This window comes from Tamandua tetradactyla, chromosome 1, assembly GCF_023851605.1.
Source record: "Tamandua tetradactyla isolate mTamTet1 chromosome 1, mTamTet1.pri, whole genome shotgun sequence".
NCBI lineage: Eukaryota > Metazoa > Chordata > Mammalia > Pilosa > Myrmecophagidae > Tamandua > Tamandua tetradactyla.
In genome coordinates, this window is record NC_135327.1 from 98,480,627 (window position 1) to 98,500,339 (window position 19,713).

The window sequence follows — 19,713 nt, forward strand, 5'->3', positions numbered from 1 at the left end:
ATGGTGGGTACTCGCCGCGACTGGTTCTGCAGCACTCCAGCAGCCCCGCTGCCCGCCGCGTACCAGATCAAAAGCTTTCCCAGACATTCCGCGGTGGTGACGGTTCCAGAAAGCCGAGCCCCGAGCGCGGCGATTGAAAGACGAATCGCTTGACTCCGGAAAGGGCCTCAGAAACGTTAATCAGTGGTCAGTTTGGAGACTGGAAATGGGTCCAGCGCCGCAGGTAGCGGGGTGGGAGACCCCAGCGCCTTGTCTGGAGAGTCGCACACATCGCCCAGCTTGTTCCGCAGGCCTGATGGGTCTTCGGGAAGGTTAAATGCCATTCATTTGCCTTTCCTTCTGCCTGGAACCGTCAGGACTAGGGCGTGGCTGCTCCTTCTCAGAGTCAGGAATCTGCGTTAGAGCCACCTAGGCAGAGGCCCTCCCCGGGCGTGCTGCAGCCTCTATCACACACATCACCGTGCTGGAAAGCTCAGTTTAGCCTTTTCTTCTGTGCTCATAGTTCATCAGCATTTCCTGGTTTGTCTGTATATTTATACATTCTTCTCTGCTTATTATTATCTACGTCCTCACTAAAATGTAAGCTCCATGAAAGCAGGAACCTGGTGTATTGAGTGCATGCCCATAGAGGGCGCTCAGTTAATGTAGGTTCCCTTCCCATCCCGCCACCCGCGACACTCGACGGATTTCCAATCTCCAAATTGACCCCAGATTACCCGATGCTTGCATTTATGCTTGGTTCAAAGGAGAGGAACAAGCAGACAGTGAAGTCTGTTGGGCTTTCCTGTCCATAAAGGAGGTCTGGCATTTTAACTAGAGCGCTTTTCTCCCTCTCGCACATGACCTGCACAGAAGACCCAAATTCCCACTAAGTTCTCCTGTTTCTCCGGCATGAATATGCATTACTGCCTCTGGATGTCGGGGTTACAGCCTCGGGCCCTGGTCCCACAACGATTCTGTCCGTCATCCGTCCCTACAATCCTCCCTTCATCACGTATTTTGTTCGTACTCGACCGGATTGCTTCGGTTGGACTCCGTCAAGAGGTCGAGTCCTCTTCTTCAGTTCGATACATATGCCTCCTGGAACTTTCTAAAACCACCCTCTGACGCCACTGTCGCTTCTTCCTCCTTCCCTAGACCAGAAACGCCATTCGAGGCACGTTTATTGGGAACCAGCAGCGCCCGCGTTGGGCAGTTGGGACCCAGGCCCCAGCCCCCTCTCAGCTCCCACCTCCCTCAGCCCTTCCCACCTGTCCACAACCCGGACTCTGAACTCCTCCGACTGCGTCATGGAATCCGCCGGCGTCTTCCAAAGGGATAGCCCCACCTCCTTCCTCAGGCTTGACTCCTTATTGGTGGAAATGTGAATCACTCAGCGGCCACAGCCCGCTCTCCCCGCTCGGCCCCGCCTCCAGGGCCGACCCAGGCTCCTCCTCGGCGCCCCGCCCCTCCCTCTCCCTCCTCCAGTTAATCGGCCGAGAAGTTCTGGGCAAAGTATTGGGAACTGGCAATACTTTGCTCGCGGTCCCGGTGCGAGCGAGCCCGGGACGGGGGAAGGAGAGCCTAGCGCAAGGTGATAGAGCACAGCGCGGCCCCGGCCCCGCTGTCCGCCTGTGGGTGGCCTTCTCCACCCTGCCTTTTTGCGGCCGGTGCGGGAATTGTCAGCTGGGCTTTGCAGGGTAACTGAAGAAGCCCGGTTTGCTTGATCTCCAGTCTTTGCGCTGAGCTGGGAGCCGGGCAACGGGGAGCTAGGCGGTGTCCTCCGGTTGTGGAGCGCGCAGGTAAGCGCTAGGGCGTCCGCCACAATGGTGCGAGGGTATGGTGGGGATCCCGCCGCCGGGCGGGCTCGGAAGGGGCTGCAATTTCGGGGGCGCCATGGGCCTCCGGGGGCTGGAGTTTGACTGGGGGCTGTGCCTGCTGTCGCCCGGAAAAGAGCTGGGTGGTGGGGCAGCCCCTAGCCAGGGGGAGCCGCCCTCGTCCCCGCGTCGGCGCCTCGGGTGATAAGGGCCAGGGGCTGCCCATCCTAGGGCTGGGTCCTTAGAGGGACTATTGGGTGGCTGCTGACTGGAAGAGCGTGCGGAGCGCCGGGTTCTGGGTCCGCACGCCCGAGGATGCGGCGCCGAGCAGCTGCCCTAGGTAGCGGGGAGACGCCGAGTCCAGGCGGGAGGCACAGGAAACCCGTCTAATTGGGCCGAGCACGCGACTAGACCACATGAGCGGGATGGGGCGCGCCGGCTCGCGGGCTCGTCCGCTTCCCCTCTCCCGGCCTGCTCGACCCTCGGCTCGCTGGAGCGCTGTGCCCTGGCTGGGAACCCTGAGCACATCTGCCCCCTTCGGGCTTCCTGGCGAGCTGGGAAGCGTTTGCAGCCGCTGGAGTCGCTGACGGGCACTGTCGTAGGTCGTCCACATACTATTTGAAGCGGCTTCTTTGGCAACGCACCTCGCCAGCCGCCTTCTGTACACTGGTGTGCGCGTCCTCCACCTCGAGACGACCACCGTATCCTCAGTCGGGACTCTGAGCCAAGTGGGCTGTGAAGTTGTCGCTTTTCCCATGTGTCCAGGAACTACTGTGAGGTGCTTCTGCGTCACTCTCCCCTCCCTCCCCAGATATTGCACTGACCCTCAATGTTTTGGTACTGCGAAAGGGGTATTTAGAAATAATTTAAACTGGAGCTGCAAAAGAGATACGTCCACAGATTGGCTTCTGATCACACACACTCTACCCCAAGCGTTATAGAAGGTTCCCCTTGCCTGCCATGGGAGACCAGACAGGCAAGCCTGGGCTGAAAAGCACCCAAGCTATACGACCATCCCTCCACCAGACCATCCCTCCACCAACTCCGTGGCACACCATCCTGTTTGGTTTCTGCTTATCTCTCTCTGAAAGCATCTCCTTTGGTTAGTTACTATCTGCCTTCACCCACTAAAATGTAAGTTCCAGGAAAGCAGACACCTCATCTGTTTGGTTTATGACTTGATCTCCAGTGTCAAAAACTGTGCCTGATACACAGTAGGTGCTCAAAAAATATTTTTGGGATGAGTGAATGAAAATCTCTGTAAAATGTGAGAAATGGTGATTTTATGCAGGTTTGGATTTTCATTTTTATCTTTTTTTTTAATGCTGGGATATCAGGAGCTCTTATTTATTGAGTACCTACTAAGTACCAGGACATGTACAAGGCACTCTGTAGAGATTACCTCATTAAACATTACCCTAGTTTTATTAGTTTGGCTGTTTTAACCGCATGAGAAAATGAGGCTCCAGTAGGTTAACTAACTTTCCCAAGGTTTTCCAGGATTCTCGCCCATTTTTCTGTTGTGCTGAGTTGCTTCCAAGAAACTAAAATGTGCTTTCTAACGTTACGGCCAGTAGATATTTAATTTTATTTGTAGCAAAAGCCACTGCTTAGCCAAAGGAAAATTTGTTATTTAATTATGATTGATTTATATTTCTGGTAATAGCTGATAGTTATGCTGTAGACAAGATACTGCAAAGCTGCTATTGGCTACAATTCCTTATTTAAACTTCACCATCCTGGCAGGCAGTCATGTGGAGTTGTCTCTGCTTTACAGATGAAGAAACTGAAGCCTAGATTCAGGGACTTACCCAGAGTCAACAGTAAATTGCTAAGCTAGATATTAATAGTCTTTCTGACACTCCACCTTACCTTCCTTCCACTGTAGTGTAATGTGTCTTGCCCCCGCTATTTAATTTGATGTTAACTCATTATGGCAGAGCCCAATGACACAATGTATTACAAAACGAAGTTGGGCTATAGCTGGTGTCAATATCAAGTGTCTAATAATACTGTTTTCAGAATTGTTTAGAGTCTTACCGCCATTGATTTTTATGGTTGAGTTTATGGTTTGTGGGCCTGGGCTTTTAATTTAGGGGAAAAGGAAATTTTCCTTTCACTTAAATCTTTTAAAAGGCGAAGGTGTGCACTCTGAAGAGAAATCCAGTTGATCTTTACTCACTGTGGTAAATGAAGAGCTTTGAACAGTAATGCTTTATGCCTCTTAAGGAAAGTGATGAAAAGTAGTACCTCTGTTCTCATGTGAATGGAGAGTTGAAAACTATTACTATTTCCTAAAGCATCTGCAGCAACCTTCTAGTAAAATAACTCTCTCTCCCATTCTCCTTCCCACCCTCCCTCCTTCCCCCTTGAAATCGAGGGAAGGGGAAATTGAAGAGGTGTGGCATGGTTTCTACTTAAAGGGCGGGAATTAAGGATTTCTTTTTTTCCTTCTACTTCCATTCTGGTTTTATGGGTCAGAGATAGTATTTTCTCACTCGAGTGTCTGAATAATTGTAATTACAATTGTAATTTATAATGTGCTTCTCTGCAGTGCTTTATCTTCTTAACTGTTAATTCCATTCCAGAGAGGGTTGAAGAACCCTCCAACCTAGAAAGCCCTACAGAAGGGAAGGAGAGAGGAAGGGTGGGAAGGGGAGGGGAGGGGAGAGTGAAACACTGGGGAAGATGGAAGCTGTTGAGCTGAAAAAATCTTCCATGCATAACTGAGAGTGGTTTTTGGTTGCCTGCAAATTCCTTTCCTATCTAAATCTACCTATTAATCAGCTCTCTGCTCTCCCCTGGACCTTTTGACTTCCTCATTAATACTGTTCAGACTGCGTTCCTGCAAACCCCAAATTCTGTCCCACCTTCTCAGTGCCCTTTGCCTCAGTACTTCTGGTTGCCACTGCAACATCTTATTTCAGGGTCTTAGGGACTTCTTCCCACTGGTGGATTTTCCTACCTCGCATTGCTAAAAATTCTTTAGTGGCTTATCAAAATATTGATAGCAGCAGCAGTAGTAGTAGCTGCTGAATCTTGATGTGCCAGGTATTGTCCTAGCCCAGAACAACACTGAAGCAGCTCATCAATATACAGATGAGGCCAGGAAAAGTCCACCACCACTTTACAACTAATATATGAGCTGAGACTCAAACCCCAGCTCTTCTCTCCGTCCATTTAAGTAAAGACCTCTGAGGCTAAAGCCAGGATTCTGCAGTCAGGCTCAGTCTCCTACCTTCTTCCACCGTTTCCCCAGCCTTGTGCTCTGGCTTATTCATCAACAAAGCCCAACACCTTTGTCCATGTGCTTCTGTCACTTAGAAAGCACTCTCATCTTCTCTCCCATAAAAGCCTACATTTTACAAGGCTGAGCTCATAAACCACTTATGGCAGAATAATCTCTCTGAAACTAATCTTGTTTTCATAGTTTGGAAACAAGAAAATCCTGTTTCTGACCATGTAATATGTTGTTAGATTTCTTTCCTTTAACGCTTTGTAACTTCCCCACCCCCCCACCTCCTCCCCATAGTGCCTTATAGCCTAGTTATTTATGCAAATGTATTCCCTCCCTTATAGATTTTAAATACCTTGAAGGTAGAGTATGTTTTCATCACATTTTTGTTCTTCACATCACCAAGTGTGCTGTCCTGTATGTAGAAGGTGCTCAATTTAAGAAAGAATACAAAACAGTCACCTCTAATTAGAGTCTGTTAAAATAGTCTATGAGAAAAGTAATTGGATTGTGGCATTTTGTTTTCTACTTTTTAAAAAGTATTTTCCACAATACTTTACTGGCTTCAACAATTTATTGTGAAACAGTAGAATTCCTAATTATTTGAATCCACGAAAAGCACCTATTCTGGCTGTTCTCGCCTTTGGACCATGGAAACATTGCAAGACATCTCAAATCCACATATATAACAAACATTGTGGAATAAATATCTTGCATTTATAGGCACTGTAACATATATATATAAAACAACAGCATTATATATGTATATATATATGAAATGCTGTTGATATTTTAAAATGTATTAAAACTGTTACTGTATCCAAACTAAATTTTTGACAGTATGACAGTATTTTATTGGCTAATAGATATTGCTAACTTTTAACCTGATTTACAAGATCCTTAATGAATTGGCTCTTGCTTCTCTGTCCTGCCTCAAAGCTCACCAATCTCCAGTTTCCTCTGTATTTTCCAGCGGCCTGGAGCTAATTACAGGACTCCATGTGTCCCGGGGCCATGAACAATGTACTCCACACCCCCAGTTTTTTCATAATCTTCTGTCCTTATTCACCTGGTTGATTCCCACTCATCCCTGAAGTTTCAGGATGCCTTCCTCTGCCTCCTTCCTGTTGGAGTGGGAATAAGTGGCCCTCTGTGCTTTTCTGTTTCCTGTGGAGCACTTACCATACTGTTTTGTACCCATTGGCCATGTGTCTGAATCTTACTCTAAACCAGTGTTTCTCATTGGGCTTACATAAGAATCACTTAGAAATCTTTTAAAAATTTCCCCTTTCCCAGGGCCTGTTCTCAACTTTCTGGATCTTGGCCTGGGGTGAAGAGAGTTGGTCACTAGAATTTTGTTTGATACTTTAGAGGAGTCTACTAGCTCTTTATTATAGGAATCCATTATTTATTTTAAATATTTTTATTGATAAATCTTCACACACATACATTCCATACATGGTGTACAATCAATGGCTCACGATACCACTGTAGCATCACATAGTTGTGTATTTATCACTATGATCATTTTTTAGAATATTTGCATCACTCCAGGAAAAGAAATATAAAGAAAAACTCATGCATACCATGCCCCTTACCCCTCCCTCTCATTGACCACTAGTATTTCCATCTACCCAATTTATTTTACCCTTTGTCCCCCTATTATTTATTTATTCTTTATCAATGGTTTTTTACTTATCTGGATAAAGGGAGCAACAGACACAAGGTTTTCAAAATCACACAGTCACATTGTAAAAATTATGTCTTTATGCAGTCCTCTTCAAGAATCAATATTTATTAGTTGTATCTTAAATATACTGTTGCATGAATGTAGCTTACTTTATCCAGTTACTTCTTTTTTTATAACAGCTTCATTGAGATATAGTTCCCCTACTGTATAATTCACCCATTTGGAGTGTGTACAATTCATTGGTTTTTAGTGTATTCACAAAGTTGTGCAACAATCACCAAAATCAATTTTAGAACATTTTCATTCCCCCCGCCCCAGAAGAAACCCTGTACCCTTTAGCAGTCATTCCCCATTTATCCCCACACTCCCCCCCACCCCCCATCCCCTGGCAACTACTACTTTCTGTTTCTGTGAATTTGGATGTTTCATATAAATGTAATCTTTTTGTGTCTGGCTTCTTCCACTTCACATGTTTTCAAGGTTTATCCATGTTGTATCATGTGCCAGTATTTCATTCCTTTTTATTGCCTAATAATGTCTCATTGTATGGATATATATATAATATATAAAGTGGTGGATGTTTCCATTCATTACTTGATGGAACTCATATTGTTGTCTAAAGCTCCCTGACAGATCCTAATGAGCAGTTGAGAACCAACTTGGATGAAATGCTATGATTTTTAGGATGTGCTTCAAAATCCAAGGATAGGGAGGGAGTATAGATGAAACAGGAGTGTCAGTGAGTTGATGACTGGTGAAGCTGGGTGATGAACTTCACCATCACGATGGGTTTTATTATGCTCTTTTCTTTATCTGGGCTCCCCACCATGGCAAGCATTGACCACATGTACTGAGCAGCACTCAGAACGAAACTAGTCCATATGGAGATGTGCTGTGAGTGTAAAGTACTCATGGAATGGTGAGAAATTAGTATGAAAAAGAATGTAAACATATCCTAACAATTTTTAAATACTGATTACATGTTTAGGAATGATAATGTTTTGGATGTATTATGTTAACATATGATCAAAACTAATTTCACCTGTTTCCTTTTTCTCATTTTAATTGGCTACTTAAACAATTAATTACATATGTGGCTTTCTGTTGGACAGCACTGCTCTATACTTTTGTATTTGTTTGAAATTTTCCATAAAAAATTTTTTTTAAACAATGTCAAACTCATCTGAATTTTAAGGGAAAAGGTCAGGAATAAAATATTTTCATAAAGAGGTCCTCTATAAAAAGATCAGGAATATTGATTTGTTCAAAGATAATTGTTTGCAGAAGCTTAGAGCAGGCAACCTGTAGCTTTCCGATTTCATATCTCATTCCTGACCTTATTGCATATGTGTGAAAAATTTAAGAAATCTTTTATAATAAGTAGAATAGCAACCCAAGGGAATAGAAGAATTGCCTGTATAATTATTTATCTAATTCTTTTTGTTTTGAAGATGATGAAATATTCCCTTATCTTGGAAAAATATAGAATATCAGTGGTAATTTTGTTATTCTTAGTCACTTTGTTCCCTGATTGAATTTTCCCTTAACTTGCTTTATAACCACCTCTTCCTAACTATATTGTTTATTTGAGAGCCAAATCGATTGTTTCTAGACTCCCCAAGACCCCTCAAGTATGGGTGGAATATGATTCTTAAATAATAATAAAATGTATGGATTTAAAGCTGAGATGCAAATAGCTTTCTCATAAAATTTCTTTAGACCACAATTGTGGTATTATCTCAGTGCCAGTGTTTACTCACAAAATAATAGCCAAGGTGGTAAGCCCAGTTCCCTGGCTTGATGTGGACTAGAACATAGTCTTCTCTGTGGTTTCTGAGATCGTGGGAGCGGATCTGAATTGAAAGGCAGTTTCGGTGTAACTCAGGGCAAAATCAGATTGCGACGAGCAGCCCAGCAAAAGAGGATTGTGACCGTTAGTAAAGCTTGCGGTTTTGTTTATTTTCTGCAGTTAAAATACTGAAATCTGTTTTTGGATATGTGGGTAAAACTTTTTTCAATGATAAAATTTCTCTATTGATATATGAAAAGGAAGCACTGTCAGATTCCCATACTTGTTTTCTGTCCTGATACCAAATGCTATCATATTCACAAGAAATTAAAAGTTACTATGATTTTCTTTCATACATTTAGTAAGTATCTACTGAGTACATACTATGTGCTAGGCGCCAGGCTAGGGTATGGGGATACGGTGATGAATGACAGATGTGGACCTTCCTTCAATGAGCTTGTATGTCCAGAAGAGGTTATCAACATTATACCATTACTTAGAGAATTTATTAATTACAGTGGGGATATGTGGCTCCGAAGGAACAAGTTGGATTTTAATAACTACTCTGGAGACAGTAGTTCCATTGCCTCATCATAGTCATGATGCGGCAGCTGAAGGTCTGAAGAAGGAGGGGGATGAGATACGCAAAGCCCTGCCCTTTTTGAATCTTTCTACCAATTGTAGGAGTAGGGACTGAGTAGGGGCAGGAGCTTAACACCCCTTCACAGGTTTGTATAGTATCAGAGGATTGCTTTCTCTGATACTATACACATTCAAATACATAAGCAGGTTTATTGGTTAATGGGAATTAAATTCAGAGTTGAGTCTTAACCGTCTTTGTAACTGAAACTGAATGAGATCTAACAACCTTAGCATAGCACTGAGAGTAGCTTATAATAACTTGCTTGTTCCATTTCTAGTGTAACTCATTTGTTTAGCATCTGAGATGAGGTATGTTAAGAGATTTGAAAACCTAAAGCTATAAGGAAAGGCCACTTGGGTAATTTTCACAGGTTCAGAGCTGCTTCAAGCAGATTTCTGGGCATATAGAGAATTAATTGATGTTTCCTTTGGAGCTTGCTGACTCACTGGGGAATGGGGAACTGTCTAGTCTTTAAAGGTGGCTATAATTTAAAGAACAGTAATCATGATGGCAGCCAGTAACTCTTGAACATTTCTTGTGTGTCAGGCTGAGTGCTTTACCCAACTACCACGTTAGATCTTCCTGTAACTTGTGAGGTGGTTATTATCATTTGAATTTACCAGTGACAAAACAGAGGCTGGGGAGCAGTTACTTGCTCTTTGGTTGTCCAGCATCCATCTACTCCTTGTCCGTTTGAGAGATCACTTCTGGTTTCTAGATACAGTTTCCTGGGACCAGAATGAGGGCCCCATCCCCCTCATCCCAGGCCAGATGCCCCCATCCTAGACTCTGAGTCCTGTGCCAAGAGTAAAGGAGATTCTGCTGCCGAGGGTGTGTCCTGACCAGGCCAGTCCTGTCCATACAACATTGCTGTGGGCTGGGTGCCTGGGTTCGTGGCCTCTGAAGCCGTGCCGGTCCCTGCCCCACCGACCTTCTCAATTCCTTGAACTCCTGGTATTTTTTCAGTACATTTTCTTTGGCTTCATTTGCTACTTTGGTTTTTGTTACCTCCCTCCAAAGAATCCTGACTAACCCCGGTGTGTTAGTTTTCAAGCTGCTGGAATGTAATTTCCGGCACCAGAACTGGAATTTAAAGGCACCAACAAGAGGTTCCCTTCACTCAAGAAAGGCCGATGGGTTAAGAACCCTTCTGTCAGCTGGGTGGTCATGTGGCTGGCATCTGCTGGTCCCTTGCTCCTGGGCTCCGTTGTTTTCAGCCACTGTCCCTGTGGGGGTTCCTCGCTTTACTTTTCTGGGGCTGGCTTTCATCTCTTGGCTCCCCTTGGCTCCCTCCAGGTTCTGGCTTTCTTAACATCTCATGGCAACATCTGCTGGGCTCCGAGCATCTCCAAACGTCCGTGTCTCTGTTCACCACGTATCCACATCTGTATCAGCTCTGCTGTGAAGTTTCTGTCAGCTCCGAGGCTTCTGTTATTTCTCTCACTTCTGTCATTTCTGACTCTCCAAAATGCTTCTTCTTTTAAAGGAGACCAGTAAATTAATTGAGACCACCTGGAATGGGTGGAGTCACATATTCATTTAATCAAAATTTAGTACCCACAATTGGATGCGTCACATCTCCATGGAGATAATCTAATCAAAAGATTCCGCCCTACATTATTGAATCAGGATTAAAACATGACTTTTCTGGGGTAGATAATATTTTCAAGCTGGCACACCCATCCTAGAGAGGGTTAAGCAAATAGCGTGCAGTCACGAAAAGCATGTGGCAGAGCAGGGCTCCATTTTGTCCCTATTGCCAGGCCCCTTGCACAGAGAGCCTCTCAGTGTGGTGAAGCCCTGGACTGGGGGCAGGGGGTCAGAGGATGGATCCAGTCCTAGTGGCTGGGCTCTAACTTTGTGTAACCTAGGACCACTTACTGTCTCTTTGGGCGGAATTGCCTGGATGAGATAAATTCTACACATAATCTAAATGGCACTCGACTTGAGACAGTTTCCTCCTTGAGATTTTTTTGATATCCTGTGTCCCAGTTTCTAGAGGCTTTCAGTTTGAGACTTTGGTTTACCAAGTGTGGTCTCAAGCCCAGCAATATCAATACCACCTGGCAACTTGTTAGAAATGCAAATTATGGGTCCTCACCCCATGCCTACTGAATCAGAAACTCTGGGGGTAGGGGCCAACTACTTGTGATTTTACAGGCCCTTCAGGTGATTCTAATGCACACGAAAGTTTGAGAACCATTGGGCTAAGGCAATTTAATTTTATTAAAAAAAAATTATTATGCCTAAGGTGCTGTCCAGAAGTGGGGACCCTGCAAAGGTTAATTAACTACAGCTCCTACTTTCAACGAGCATTCACTTCAGTTGGGGAGACAAATATAAAAGCACAGTTGTCTGGTACAAGAAGGGGTGTGTTACCTGCTATAAAGGAGACATGAAAGAATTACAAGGGCACAGATGGGGCAAAGGGGGACACTTTTGCAGAGAATTGAGTATTTGAGCTGAACCTCAAAGGACTGAGACCAAGGAAGGAAATGGAAGGCCAAGAAGAAAGGGCATTCCATGTAGAGAATGTAGCAGGAACCAAAGCATAACATTTTAAGGGATGATAGGCCCCCCAGTATGATAAGGGGAAGGACTGTTTCAAAAGGAAAGTGGTAGGATATGGGAATGGAGAGTTAGGTTGTGGCCAGACTGAATTGGGTCCTGAATCCCATAGTAAGAGTTTGGACTTTATCCTGTAGACAGTGAACAAGGGAGGAAGTGACATGATGGAAGCTACCTGTACTTTGGTGGTGGCAAAGAGGATCGGAGGCTGGGTACTGAGGCACAAAGTGATGACCACAGTGGGAGAGGAAAGGAAAGGGACACCACTAGGAAGTCTTGGAAAGTTAAAATGACAGCCCCTATGAACTGGGGCCTGGGGGTGGGGGTAGGGATTGAGGGAGAGTTCAAAGATGATTCCATAGTCAATAAAGGACAGGTTATTTAGTAAATGGCGTTGGTAACATCTGGCAAAAAGTAAAATTAGAGCCTTATGTTATACCTTTACCCAAATAAATTCCAAGTAGGTCAAAACTTTAACATTAAAACAATTAGGAACGAATAGAATTCCATTTTAATATTAATGGAGAAGGAAAGGCCCTTCACAAAATGACATAAAATCTAGAAGCTGTAAAATAAAAGATTGATTAATTTGACTACATAGAATTTTTTTCAGGGCCAAAGACAATCAATCAACTTAGAAAGAGTTCCGACAAATCAATAAGAGAAAGAGAATATAAACAGACATTTCACAGAAAGTGGCAAATGACTCTTAATTATGTGAAAATCTTAATCATAGAAAGAGAAATGCATATTAAAACTTTTAATGAGATGCTATTTTTCACCTGTCACATTGGCAAATATCCCAAAGTATAATATTCTGTTGGCAAGGGCTTAATGAAATAGGTAGTTATATATTGTGGTTGGAAATATAAATATAGGTTCAGTCTCTGTGGAGAGCCATTGGCAGTATCTGTCAACATTGGAAATGCAATTTTTTTTGAACCATCAATAACCATTCCAGGAATTTTATCCTACAAATATGCAAATGTGGAGAATGATGTACGTGCAAGGTTGTTTATTGAAGCTTTGTTTGAGTAAATAAATGGTTATTTAATAAAATATAATAAAAATAAATAAAATAGTGGAGCAGTTAAAAATGAGTCAGCTCTACATCTACTGATATGGAAAAACTCCCTGAGATTTATTGTTAAGTTAAAAAAAAAAGCTATAGAATATGTAGGTATACGGTATATATATGGCATATGTATATGGTTTGTAGGACACACTTGCATTTGAGTAAACATGTACCCATATATATATATATATATTTTTATATGTGAATATATATGTATATTTATACATTTATACATAGGCCTATACATAAAATGAGTGAGCTGGAGCTGACTCACACCTGCTTTGTGAAGGCCAGTTGTGCACATCTCTTCTCAACTTCTTGGTCAGTAATTTCATGTTGGTAACTTGAAATCATCCATAATGGGAGGATTTACACCACAGCAATCAACAGATGCTACATCTAGCATGCTACAACAGATGCTAACAGGGCTTTAAAAAATTTTTTTCAGAGTGCCAATTGTTTAACATGTGCTAGCACCCACTGTGTATGTATAAATATGAAATATATCTTGAAGGATACACAAGAAATTGGTAACAGCAGATCTCCCAGGAGGGGGACTGGGTGGCTGGAGAATAGGTATGAAATTTAAACTGTACCTTTTGAATTTTGTCCCAGGAAAATATATTACTTATTTTGAAATAAATATATAAAGCAAACATAAAAGTTACTCCAGTTTCAGGCCCACATGGCTTTTAAAAAAATTGGTAACATATATACAACATAAAATGTGCCATTTTACATATTTTTAAGTATACAATTCATTGGCATTCATTACGTTTACAATGTTGTACTACCATGAGTACTTTCTATTACCAAAACTTTTTTATCATCCAAAATGGAAACTGTAACTGTTAAGCAATAACTCCCCATTCCCCCAGCCCCTGGTAACCTCTGGTATACTTCCTGTCTTTGTGAATTTGCTTATTCTAGATATTTCGTATAGATGGAAACATACAGTATTTGTCTGCTTGTTTCTGGCTTCTTTCACTTAGCATAATGTTTTCAAGATTCATCCTGTTTGTGGCATGTATCAAAACTTTTTTCTTTTTTATGACCGAGTAATATTCTATCGTGTGAATATACCACATTTTGGTTATCCGTTGATGGCCCCTCAGGTTGTTTCTGCTTTTTGGCTATCGTGAATAATGCTGCTCTGAACATTGGTGTATGAGTATCTGTTCGAGTTCCTGCTTTCAGTTCTTTAGAAAAGAAACCCAAAAGTGGAATTGCTGGATCATATGGTAATTTTATGTTTAATTTTTTGATTTACCACCAAATTATTTTCCACATTGGCTTCACCATTTTATATTACAGCCAGCAATGCATGAAGGTTTCAGTTTCTCCACACTCTCATCAACACCTTTTATTTTCTGTTTTGTTTGTTTGTTTTAAAAGCCATTCTAGTGGGTTTGAAGTGGTATCTTAATGTGGTCTTTTATTTATTTATTTTTAATCACAGTTAAGTGGAATTTGTTCCAAGAATGCACGGGTGGTTCAATATAAGATAATCAATGTAATATACTACATTAATAGAATCAAAGATAAAAACCACATAAGCATCTCCGTTGACACAGAGAAGGCATTTCACAAAACCCAATCATTTTATGCAGAAATACGCTCAGAAAAATAGGGGTGTAAGAGAATTCAACTGTTTAGTTTGTAAGCTGCTGGAATGCACTATGCCAGGAACAGAACACCTTTTAAAAAGGTAAATATATTAAGTTGCAGGTTTGCAGTTCTAAGGCCATGAAAATGTCCAAATTAAGGCATCCAGGGAAAGATACAGGGTGACATCTCCTAACTTTCTCTTCAGACCTTTTCAGTGGCTTCCCTGGGGGTGTTTTCTATTTTCTCCAGCAGGGTCTGGCTGTGAGGTCTCTGTTGGCTCTGGTAAAATGGTTCCCTCTTGAAGGACTCTTCCTTTAAGCGACTCCACCTTGAATTGGTGGAGACACATCTCCATGGAAACCATCTAATCAAAAATTATCACCCACAATTGAGTGGGTCACATCTCCATGGAAATAATCAGAAAGATCCCACCCAGCAATGCTGAATGAGGATTAAAGGACACGGCTTTTCTGGGGTACATAATAGCTTCAAACCAGCACATCCCCCAACATGATAAAGGGCATGTATGAAAAATCCACAGCTGGCATCATACTCCAATTCAGTGTGGGTTTTTTTTGGGGGGGGGGTGCATGTGCGTATTGGCCATTTGTGTATCTTCTTTGGAGAAATGTCTAATTAAGCCCTTTGCCTACTTTTTTTTTATATGTTTGCACCCTCAGGACTATTCAACTGATATAGTGTATGTGACTTTTGTATTAATTATGGTGCCTCTGACTATTATAGGGGAAATGAGAAAGATGAATAAATTGTAAGGGAAGAGAATGGTTTTGGTTTTGAACATGTCAAGTTTGAGGTGGATAGGAAATATCAGTGTGCAAATGTCCAGCAGGCAGCTTGGGAGAGTGGACAAAGCAGGTCTTCAGTTCTGGGAATCAGCAGTTTAGTTGAAATTATGATAGTGCAGACATTTCCAAGGGGGTCAGGAGGACTCAACCTGTATAACCTTTCAGAAAGGTCCTGGGATAGAAAAGAAGACACCTGTATCGCCATGGGGAATGCTATCCAAGAGGTAGCAGGAGGGTAATTAACCAAAAGGAGGACATTATTATGTTAATAATAGTGGCTGCCTTTTATGGAGTGCCTCCTAGAAACCAGACTCTGTTTTTGGTGCTTTTTGAAAAAACATAGCCTGATTTAATTCTCACAACCACACTATGAGGTGGGTACTATTTCAGTGATGACAGATTATTTGAGGAGGGTCATTCCAAAGAATAAATCAGGCAAGGCTTCATGGTAACAATGTTGTAGAGACAGACCTTGAAGTATGGTAAACTTTCAGCAGGTAGCGGAGAGAGAGAGATTTCAGGCAAAAGGAGGAGGGTTATGTGATGTGGCTGGAGGGGAGGGATTCACAGGAGGCTGAGGGCTGTGCATGGCTACTTTCCTTTTCTTATTAGAGAGTCACAAAATGTTTCTGAGCTAGAGAATATGCTTTAATCAATTCCACTGATAGTTAAGTATAAAAATTAAATATTTCATTACTATTACTTTTCTTGTATGTTTGTTATGTGGAGAGGGATGATAGGAGACTGAAAAAAGTATGAAATGAAAAATTTGTTGTAGATAATGTAGACGGCCTATGAATGCAGGTATTGCAAGTGTCTGCAAAAGTCAGGGTATTACAGACAGTCTCAGTTCTTATTTTATTTTATTTTTTTACTTAATCAAGCTCAATTTGTGGTAGTTTTTTTTCTTTTTCATCTGTCAGTGCATTATGGAGGCTGTGTTTTCCAGAATATTGTGAATGGGGGATAATCAAAGTGAAGGTGAATAAAGAAATGATTATTTGTTGACTTATGTATATGAATTATTTATTAATTATGCCCAAGAAGTCATGATCCTACTTCGCAAGGTGGTAAGTCCTGCCTCTCTTCTTTAGAGAGATCCTTTGTTTGCACCAGCAATTCTTTAACTTTATAAATATACATAGTGTAAAATGTCACCAAAATTAGGTTTTCAACTCAATCTTTCTCTAGCCCAGAGTTGTCTTTATGTTTGTTACATATGTGTCATTAAGTAATAATACCAATAAGTGACAAAGAAGAAAGGGGTAATGGTGCCATAAACTTGGTTCAGAAAAAGAACTGCCTGGACTTCTTCATGCAGACCTGCTAATGCCTCATACATCTGACTTGTAATTCCTGTTTTTCTAGTCTTGAGCCCATGGGCCAAAGTAGCATTCCATTTTGTTTGTTACTTCAAGTTCCATATCATTTGTTCCTTGATTAAGGGCCTGGAAGTCTCTTTTGTTCTCTAGCCTCCAAAAGGTTTTGTTTTCATAGGTATATGTAGATAGGTGTAGCTAAGTGTTTGTGTAAGGTGACTACCTTTTCTGAACCAGAAACCAGGACATCTTTGCCGGACAAATGCTGGGTAACATAAGAACAGGACGTTGAAATTTAGGACTCCTCTATAATATGCATGGAGTGTGGTCCCGAGAGACACCCCCGTTTTGCTTGCTATGAACTTCACAGACTACTTGGGCAAAATAACCATGTTCAAAATAACCAAGCCACACACTTGGGTCTTGTTCTAGCTCATTAACTTAGGCTGCGGCTTCACAAGCTATGGGCTTCCCCATGTTGTGGGTAGTACTGTTTTCCCTCTCCTTCTCAGAGGAGTTGAGTGAGAAAAAAACACATATTAATGGATATGATGGCGGCTCTGGAGGAAGCAAGGGCCAGATGATGGCTGACTGGGCAGGGAGCCAGCTGGAGGGGTTGTGCACATAGAAAGGGGACAGGGGTGATAGATTTCTCTGGGCCTGTGTCTCAGAACTTCAGCAACACCAGAACTACCTGGAAGGCTTGTTAAAACACATTGCTGGGCCATACCCCAGTCTCTGATTTAGTGGATCTGTGGTGGGGCCCCCAGATTCTGCATTTCTAACATGTTCCCAGGCTAGGCTGAAGCTTCTGGTCCAGGAACCCCTTTGTGAATCCAAGCAGTGATTCCATGAGCAATAGATAGAGTCTAATTTGGGGAGGAACCAGAGAATGTCAGATTGTCATAATCCCTGATTTTGTATGGCATGTCCACCTTTGCAGATCAGTTTAATAAAATCCTTTGCTTCTCACAATAACACCGTGAGTTAGGCAGGACTGATATTAACCTTGTTTGTACAGCTAAGGAAAAATCAAACCGAAGATAGGTGAGTAACTTACCCAAGGGGCAAATGGCAGAACTGAGACTTGCATCTAGCTTCTGACCACAGATATAGTGCTCCTTCTACATTGCATTTAAAGCTAGGAAAGAGTTTACCCATCATCTGTTCTGATAGTTTTCAGAGTTTGTTTGTTTTAATCACACCCCCTCTCCCCACAAAACATAAGTTTTACATGTTAACCCAGTAGGATATACATACATATATGTATGGAATTGAGCAGAAGTTTCATATAACAATTCTTACCTTTACTACTTTCTTTCCTATTGTATTCCATGTCAGTTATTTAAATAGACTTTGAATTTTAGAATAGTTTTAAATTTACAGAAAAGTTGTGAGGATAGTACAAAGATGCCTCTATGCCCCACATCCACTTTCCTCTCTCATTAAAAGTTAACACATTAGTATCTTATTATTAACATTAACATCTTAGACTAGTGGTATTACAATTACACTAATGTCACAATTAATGAACCAATATTGATACATTATTGTTAACTAAAGTGTATACTATAGCCAGATTTTTAAAATTTTTACCTAGCATCCTTTTCCTGTTCCTGAACCCCATCCAGAATACCACCACTACTTTTAGTTGTCGTGTCTCCTTAGGCTCCTCTTGGCTGTGACAGTTTCTCAAACTTTCCTTGTTTTTGATGACCTTCACAGTTTTGAAAATTACTGGTCAGATACCGTAGAGCATGTCTCTCCATGGGATTCATCTGATGTTTTTCTCAGGATTGAACTGAAGTTAAGGATTTGGAAGAAGAATCCAGAGGTAAATACTGTGCTGGTCTCATCATAGCAAGGGTATGTGAGATATCACGAGTGATGTTGACCTTCATCCCTTCAGTGAGTAGTGCTTGTCATGTTTCTTATTGTGTCCTGGTGTGAAAGGATGTATGTCCCCTAGAAAAGGCATGTTTTAATCTAAATCCCATTTCATAAAGGCAGAATAATCCCTATTCAATACTGTATGTTTGAAACTGTGATCAGATCATCTTTATAGAGATGTGATTTAATCAAATGTTGTTAAGCTGGATTAGGTGACGACATGTCTCCACCCACCCACTTATTAAGTGGGTCTTGATAAGTTTCTGGAGTCCTATAAAAGAGGGAACATTTTGGAGAATGAGGTGATTCAGAGAGAGCAGAGCAGAATGACATAGCCATGAGAAGCAGAGTCCACCGGCCAGTGACCTTTGGAGATGAAGAAGGAAAATGCCTCCTGGGGAGTTTCATGAAACCGGAAGCCAGGAGAAGAAGCTAGCAGATGACGCCGTGTTCACCATGTGCCCTTCCAGCTGAGAGAGAAGCCCTGACTGTATTCACCATTTGCCTTCTCACTTGAGAGAGAAACCCTGAACTTCATCGGCCTTCTTGAACCAAGGTATCTTTCTCTGGATGCCTTTGATTGGACATTTCTATAGACTTGCTTTAATTGGGACATTGTCTCGGCCTTAGAACTGTAAACTAGCAACTTATTAAATTCTCCTTTTTAAAAGCCATTCCGTTTCTGCATATTGCATTCTGGCAGCTAGAAAACTAGAGCACACTGTAAAGTCACTCTTCTCCTCTCACCCCTTTCCATATGGTACTCTTCAGATACAACCCACAGTTAAGGACTGGGTAGTTATGCTCCACCTGCTTGAGGGTGAAGTATCTACATAAATTATTTGGAATTCTGCATGGGATATTTCCCATTTTTTGTATTTGTTCTAGTTTGCTAGCTGCTGGAATGCAACACACCAGAGACAGATTGGCTTTTAATAAAAGGGGATTTATTTTGTTAGTTCTTCAGAGGAAAGGCAGCTAACTTTCAACTGAGGTTCTTTCTTATGTGGGAAGACACAGGGTGATCTCTGCTGGCCTTCTCTCCAGGCCTGTGGGTTCCAGCAACTTTCGCAGGGTGATTTCTTTCTGCATCTCCAAAGGCCTGGGCTGAGCTGCCAGTGCTGAGATGAGGTATGCTGAGCTGCTTGGGCTGTGCTACATTGTGCTCTCTCATTTAAGCACCAGCCAATTAAGTCACACATCATTCATTGCAGCAGGCACACCTCCTAGCCGACTGCAGATGTAATGAGCAACAGATGAGGTTCACGTACCATTGGCTCCTGTCCACAGCAAT

At 42.2% G+C, this 19,713-nt stretch overlaps 1 protein-coding gene across 5 annotated transcripts in view; it reads left to right on the forward strand.

Moving 5' to 3' along the window:
- Positions 1-1,471: 1,471 nt before the first annotated feature.
- Positions 1,472-19,713, forward strand: part of OSBPL3 (oxysterol binding protein like 3) — a 204,099-nt gene continuing 185,857 nt past the window's right edge. For 4 of the 5 annotated variants that reach the window (XM_077121456.1, XM_077121499.1, XM_077121490.1 and 1 more), the window contains exon 1: positions 1,472-1,781. The gene's annotated coding sequence lies outside the window, so the exon portion shown is untranslated. Of the gene's footprint in view, positions 1,782-7,104; positions 18,364-19,713 lie in introns of those variants that run through there. The other variant, XM_077121476.1, reaches the window with a different exon arrangement.